Below are 8,315 nucleotides of genomic sequence, written 5' to 3'. Positions count from 1 at the left end.
TTAATTTTTTACTATTTTCTACATTTACATTTTAGTCATTTAGCAGACACTCTTATCCAGAGCGACTTACAGTTAGTGAGTGCATACATTCGTTTTTATTTTACATACTGTCCCCCCCCCCTTGGAAATCGAACCCACAACCCTGGCGTTGCAAACACCATGCTCTACCAACTGAGCTACATCCCTGCCGGCCATTCCCTCCCCTACCCTGGACGATGCTGGGCCAATTGTGCGACGCCCCATGTGTCTCCCGGTCGGCTACGGCTGTTGTTATTACCCTTTGCCCCAAGTCAGTATATCCTGTCCATCAATCATACTACCATAAACATCACTAATCTCCTTTGACATAAGGAATGTAGACTCAGTGGAACCAAGTAAATTGTCCCCCAACTCTTCCCTGGTCCACACAATACTATGACATGACATCATTACAGAAACCCAACGCACCCTAATCACCTCCAGCACACCTGCACCTCATCATCTCATCACCACCCCTATATAGCACTGGACTGTTCAGTGTTGTGTTGTGTGTGATTGTTAGTGTCTTGTCGTGTACTCGCTCTTTGTTGTTCTCTTGCTCAGTGTTAAGTAAACCTTTACATTGTTGATTCCTGCGTCTGTGTCCTGCCTCTTCGTATCCTCAGTACTCGTCACACAATGGACCGTAAAGGTAATCATACTACAAAGTATCACCCTCTGGCGTTCAAGGAGTGAGGATCGAATGCAATCAGACCATCAGCTTTTAGCCATCCATGTAACTATGATAGGCTTTCCACGAGGGCGGGGATATTGGAAATTTAACCAGGGTTTATTGACTGACACTACTTTCTTAACAAGAACTTGCACAATACAGGTTCAGCGGACCCACTTATCGTATTGGATACCTTTAAGTATGCCTTTTAGAGGCCATTCAATTACATTTTCATCACAAAAACTGTATCGGTCAACAGAGAAAAGACTTACAGCAGAAATAGAAAATCTGACATTACACATCAATAGTGTAGATACATGTTACAGAAGCACTGAATAATCTAGATGCAAAACAAAACAAAAATGCCCCAAGTCTTTCCTAAATCTTCAATATAGAAACAACCAAAAATAACCTACAACTTTTTTTTACAAATTATGGAGAAATCCTTCTCACTAACAGAGATTTTGAATGAGGAAGTAAAATATTTTAAACAAATGTTCTCTTGTCAAGTTCCTCCAACCTCACTTGATGATAGGAATGGCCGGCAGGGATGTAGCTCAGTTGGTAGAGCATGGCGTTTGCAATGCCAGGGTTGTGGGTTCGATTCCCACGGGGGGTATGAAAAATAAAATAATGTATGCACTCAATAACTGTAAGTCGCTCTGGATAAGAGCGTCTGCTAAATGACTAAAATGTAAATGATAGATTTTGTGATATCCTTCTCCCAAAAAATCATGTTAAACTGTCTGCGACACAAAAAATTATAATTACACATGACAAACTATGGTTTGCAATTGATTCTTTTCAGATAGGGTAGAATACAAAAGGTCCTACTGAACATTATTCATCACGATCAGACGAGATTCTTAAAAGGAAGATACAGTGGGGAGAACAAGTATTTGATACACTGCCGATTTTGCAGGTTTTCCTACTTACAAAGCATGTAGAGGTCTGTAATTTTTATCATAGGTACACTTCAACTGTGAGAGACGGAATCTAAAACAAAAATCCAGAAAATCACATTGTATGATTTCTAAGTCATTAATTTGCATTTTATTGCATGACATAAGTATTTGATACATCAGAAAAGCAGAACTAAATATTTGGTACAGAAACCTTTGTTTGCAATTACAGAGATCATACGTTTCCTGTAGGTCTTGACCAGGTTTGCACACACTGCAGCAGGGATATTGGCCCACTCCTCCATACAGACCTTCTCCAGATCCTTCAGGTTTTGGGGCTGTCGCTGGGCAATACAGACTTTCAGCTCCCTCCAAAGATTTTCTATTGGGTTCAGGTCTGGAGACTGGCTAGGCCACTCCAGGACCTTGAGATGCTTCTTACGGAGCCACTCCTTAGTTGCCCTGGCTGTGTGTTTCGGGTCATTGTCATGCTGGAAGACCCAGCCACGACCCATCTTCAATGCTCTTACTGAGGGAAGGAGGTTGTTGGCCAAGATCTCGCGATACATGGCCCCATCCATCCTCCCCTCAATACGGTGCAGTCGTCCTGTCCCCTTTGCAGAAAAGCATCCCCAAAGAATGATGTTTCCACCTCCATGCTTCACGGTTGGGATGGTGTTCTTGGGGTTGTACTCATCCTTCTTCCTCCAAAGCTCTATTTTTGTCTCATCAGACCAAATGAGCTTCTCCCATTCCTCCTCTGGATCATCCAGATGGTCATTGGCAAACTTCAGACGGGCCTGGACATGCGCTGGCTTGAGCAGGGGGACCTTGCGTGCACTGCAGGATTTTAATCCATGACGGCGTAGTGTGTTACTAATGGTTTTCTTTGAGACTGTGGTCCCAGCTCTCTTCAGGTCATTGACCAGGTCCTGCCGTGTAGTTCTGGGCTGATCCCTCACCTTCCTCATGATCATTGATGCCCCACGAGGTGAGATCTTGCATGGAGCCCCAGACCGAGGGTGATTGACCGTCATCTTGAACTTCTTCCATTTTCTAATAATTGCGCCAACAGTTGTTGCCTTCTCACCAAGCTGCTTGCCTATTGTCCTGTAGCCCATCCCAGCCTTGTGCAGGTCTACAATTTTATCCCTGATGTCCTTACACAGTTCTCTGGTCTTTCTGGAGAGGTTGGAGTCTGTTTGATTGAGTGTGTGGACAGGTGTCTTTTATACAGGTAACGAGTTCAAACAGGTGCAGTTAATACAGGTAATGAGTGGAGAACAGGAGGGCTTCTTAAAGAAAAACTAACAGGTCTGTGAGAGCCGGAATTCTTACAGGTTGGTAGGTGATCAAATACTTATGTCATGCAATAAAATGCAAATTAATTACTTAAAAATCATAAAATGTGATTTTCTGGATTTTTGTTTTAGACACACACACACACACACCCCCCCACACACACACACACACAGGGATTGTAAGTAGGAAAACCTGCAAAATCGGCAGTGTATCAAATACTTGTTCTCTCCACTGTATGCATAATTATTTAACTACAGGTAACATAGATGTGAGCGAAATAGCTGTAAGTAGCAGAAAAAATATTGTTGTCTGTTAGTTTACTCCAATTAGGGTAGGGATGGTAGGGTAGGGGGGAAAAAAGTATAGAGAAAATAAAAACAATTAACGAATAAGGGGGGTTAGAAATTATGCAAACAATCAAATTGATAGAACTTACAATATATATGCAATATTAAAGCTGATCTACTAGGCTAATAAATAATCACATATTTTTATTTTTATTATTTAATTAACCTACATCTTGTTATTTCAATGTGCAATATCATTTTGTTAAAAAAGATGCCTAAATTGGGCATGCCTATAAATTGGGCAATTGACAGCATGTAGGGCCTATGTGTTTGGTGATTAATGGAAGTCCTTTCAAATGTTTTATGCAACATTATCGGCAAGTGACTTGATGCCTAGCCTACTGTGTGAAAAGTGGTTTAGAGAGTTGTTGAACGGAGAGACAAGTGTGTTGATATAACGGTAATCAAAATTCCACTTTTAACAACCATACTGTATGATTCAGTACAATATGCTCATCACATTATTCAAAATATCAGAATTTGTTAAAGGATTATGCATGCCAACATATTAGGAAATAATCAAGATTAAGTTAATTAAGTTGGGGCGCAGCGGTCTAAGGCACTGCTTGAGGCATCACTACAGACCCGGGTTCGATCCCAGGCTGTGTCACAACCGGCCGTGATCCGGAGTCCAATAGGGCAGCGCACAATTGGCCCAGCGTCATCCGGGTTAGTGGAGGGTTTGGCCGGGGGGGTTTTACTTGGCTCATTGCGCTCTAGCGACTCCTTGTGGCAGGCCGGGCACCTGCAGGCTGACCTTGGTCGTCAGTTGAACGTGTTTCCTCCGACACATTGGTTCGGCTGGCTTCCGGGTTAAGCGGGCGGGTGTTAAGAAGCGTGGTTTGGCTTTGGTCATGTTTCGGAGGATGCATGACTTGAGTTGCAGCAATGAGACAAGATCAAAATTGTGGAGAAAAAAGGGGGTAAAAAAACATGTTAATTAAGTTATCGTGTCAGGCAAAAATTATATCAAAAGTTTTACCATTGCAACATTTTGATGGACAGTCACATTCACCGTGGTTGTCTGAAGCGTGCTATAGAGTTCACAGCTGGCGATCCCTCATCGCGATTGGTTATTCCCCATCATTTGCAACAATGTCAATGAGTGTTATCACTAGGTTTCTTTTGGAGTACCTCATACTGTCGTGGGTAACAGCTTACTCCTGGCTCAGAGTTTGTCTTGGCAGTGTCTTAACATCATCCTAAAATCTACTTTGAGCTGGGAGTAGTCTTAGAACAGGTTTTAACAGGATTCCTAGGACCTTTTCTGAGATGCTTTGTGGATACGGGCCCAGCCCTTTTACATTTACATTTTAGTCATTTAGCAGACACTCTTATCCAGAGCGACTTACAGTTAGTGAGTGCATACATTCATTTTTATACTGGCCCCCCGTGGGAATCGAACCCACAACCCTGGCGTTGCAAACGCCATGCTCTACCAACTGAGCTACATCCCTGCCGGCCATTCCCTCCCCTACCCTGGACGACGCTTGGCCAATTGTGCGCCGCCCCATGGGTCTCCTGGTCGCGGCCGGCTACGAACCAGGATCTCTAGTGGCACAGCTAGCACTGCGATGCAGTGCCTTAGACCACTGCGCCACTCGGGAGATAGTGTAAAAACACAGACAGTACTCAAATGACTTAACTATGTACTTAAAGACTTTGTATAAACTTCTAATAAAATTGGTTTTTATCAGGCAAGCAATTCCAGCATTATGGAAATCACATTTGCACACAAAATCTTTAAGGTCTCACAGAATGGAGAAACTAAATATAAATGAAACATTTGATGTGTGTGTCAATAGCACCCCTTGTGGGGAGTGTATACCCAAGAAAGCAGACTTCTAATTATTGGTTATTATTAATTATAAATAAGAAGCATTATGGATGTTACATGAAATGGACAAGCTTTTTGGGGAGACTGAACATATTTAGCAAAAGTCTGTGAGATTGTAAGTCTTCCGTCAAAACATGGCTAGCCATTTCGAAGGAAAGGCTTGGCTGAAGATAGTCTGACATAGACATTAAAACCTTAGACACATTTGTTGTCATTTGGAAGGTCAGCAGAAAGCATTATACTTTAGGATTGAATAACTACAGGTAGCCTGAATAGTATAAGGCCAGTCACTACATCCTAACAAAACATTACATTTATTTATTATTATTTCACTTTATATACAGTGTCTTCAGAAAGTATTCATACCCCTTGACTTATTCCACATTTTGTTGTGAATTCAAAATGGATTAAATATATTTTTTTCTCACCCTTCTACACCCAATACCCTATAATGACAAAGTGAAAACATGTTTGTAGACATTTTTTCAAATGTATTGAAAATGAAATACAGAAATGTCTCATTTACATACAGTTGAAGTCAGAAGTTTACATACACTTAGGTTGGAGTCATTAAAACTAGTTTTTCAACCACTCCACAAATTTCTTGTTAACAAACTATAGTTTTGGCAAGTCGTTTAGGACATCTACTTTGTGTATGACACAAGTAATTTTTCCAACAATTGTTTACAGACAGATTATTTCACGTATAATTCATTGTATCACAATTCCAGTGGGTCAGAAGTTTACATACACTAAGTTGACTGTGCCTTTAAACAGCTTGGAAAATTCCAGAAAATGATGTCATGGCTTTAGAAGCTTTTGATAGGCTAATTGACATAATTTGAGTCAATTGGAGGAGTACCTGTGGATGTGTTTCAAGGCCTACCTTCAAACTCAGTGCCTCTTTGCTTGACATCATGGGAAAATCAAAAGAAATCAGCCAAGACCTCAGAAAAAAAACTGTAGACCTCCACAAGTCTGGTTCATCCTTGGGAGCAATTTCCAAACGCCTGAAGGTACCACGTTCATCTGTGCAAACAATAGTATGCAAGTATAAACACCATGGGACCACGCAGCCATCATACCGCTCAGGAAGGAGATGCGTTCTGTCTCCTAGAGATGAACGTACTTTGGTGCGAAAAGTGTAAATCAATCCCAGAACAACAGCAAAGGACCTTGTAAAGATGCTGGAGGAAACTGGTACAAAAGTATCTATATCCACAGTAAAACTAGTCTTCTATCGACAAAACCTGAAAGGCCGCTCAGCAAGGAAGAAGCCACTGCTCCAAAACCAAAATTTATGGGAAAATTATGTGAAGATATTGAAGTAACATCTCAAGACATCAGCCAGGAAGTTAAATCTTGGTCGCAAATGGGTCTTCCAAATGGACAATGACCCCAAGCATACTTCCAAAGTTGTGGAAAAATGGCTTAAGGACAACAAAGTCAAGGTATTGGAGTGGCCATCACAAAGCCCTGACCTCAATTCTATAGAACATTTGTGGGCAGAACTGAAAAGCGTGTTCGAGCAAGGAGGCCTACAAACCTGACTCAGTTACACCAGCTCTGTCAGGAGGAATGGGCCAAAATTCACCCAATTTATTGTGGGAAGCTTGTGGAAGGCAACCGAAATGTTTGACCAAAGTTAAACAATTTAAAGGCAATGCTACCAAATACTAATTCAGTGTATGTAAACGTCTGACCCACTGGGAATGTGATGAAAGAAATAAAAGCTGAAATAAATCATTCTCTCTACTATTATCCAGACATTTCACATTCTTAAAATAAAGTGGTGATCCTAACTGACCTAAGACAGGGTATTTTTACTAGGATTAAATGTCAGGAATTGTGAAAAACTGAGTTTAAATGTATTTGGCTAAGGTGTATGTAAACTTCCAACTTCAACTGTACGTATTCACACCCCTGAGTCAATACTTTGTAGAAGCACCTTTGTCAGCGATTACAGCTGTGAGTCTTTCTGGGTAAGTCTCTAAGAGCCTTCCACAACTGGATTATAGTTTAGTTATAGTTTCTATAGTTTACTACATGTTCTTTCTCATCTAGCTGCTGCTTCCCAAGCCCCGTCCCCTGTCACTCAAGCAGCATAGTTCCTCCTCACTGTTAGATCACTATACATTTAATGCTGTTTGGTCAAATGCAGTCAACTGATTGTTCCAAACAAGAACGATGCTCCTTTCCACTTTGCTTCTTATTATAAGTCGTTATATTTCTATGATTCCAACAGTTCACCCAAGTGTTTTGATCTAGGCAATATCGCACTGTTTGGTAATATTGTCCCATATCGTGTAGCCCTAGTACAATACAGTTCTTCAGCTATAGTAGTCAATCTTTTTTGTTGTTGTGATATCCAATTGGTAGTTACAGTCTTGTCCCATCTCTGCAACTCCCCATCGGACTCGGGAGAGGCGAAGGTCAAGAGCCATGCGTCCTCCGAAAAACGACCCTGCCAAGCTGCACTGTTTCTTGACACACAGCTCGCTTAACCCGGAAGCCAGCCTTACCAATGTGTTGGAGGAAACACCGTCCAGCTGGCGACCGAAGTCAGCTTGCAGGCACCCAGCCCGCCACAGCGTGATGGGACAAGGAAATCCCATCCGGCCAAACCCTCCCCTAACCCGGACGACGCTGGGCCAATTATGCACCGCCTCATGGGTCTCCCAGTCACGGCAAGCTGTGACACAGCCTGGGATCGAACCCGGGTCTGTAGTGACTCCTGCGACCACTGCGCCACTCGGGAGGTCCACCTAGTAATCTATCTTGTCTGTGGGTGTAGTTTGCTGATGCAGATCGAGAATGTGAGTGCAGTTTTCTTGAACAAACTCTGTCACCAAGCTGTCGGCTCCTCTGCTCTGCAGTGCTCTGCTCTGCTTTGAAAGCTAAGCGGGGGAAGAGATTAACAGTCATACAGATGTGAGAAAAACACTTCAACTCTACTGTGGGAACTTAATGGAGGGGTGATGAACCAATATTAGGTTACTAGGAACTTACTGAACTTGAAAGAGAAGCAAATTGAAATAGGAACATTTGATATTTTTTTAACCCTTATTTTACCAGGTAAGTTGACTGAGAACACATTCTCATTTACAGCAACAACCTAGGGAATAGTTACAGGGGAGAGGAGATGAATGAGCCAATTGGAAGCTGGGAATGATTAGGTGGCCATGATGGTATGAGGGCTAGATTGGGAATTTAGCCAGGACACCGGGGTTAACACC

Source organism: Coregonus clupeaformis, chromosome 29, assembly GCF_020615455.1.
Source record: "Coregonus clupeaformis isolate EN_2021a chromosome 29, ASM2061545v1, whole genome shotgun sequence".
Classification (NCBI taxonomy): domain Eukaryota; kingdom Metazoa; phylum Chordata; class Actinopteri; order Salmoniformes; family Salmonidae; genus Coregonus; species Coregonus clupeaformis.
Note: the sequence above shows the minus strand (reverse complement) of the source record.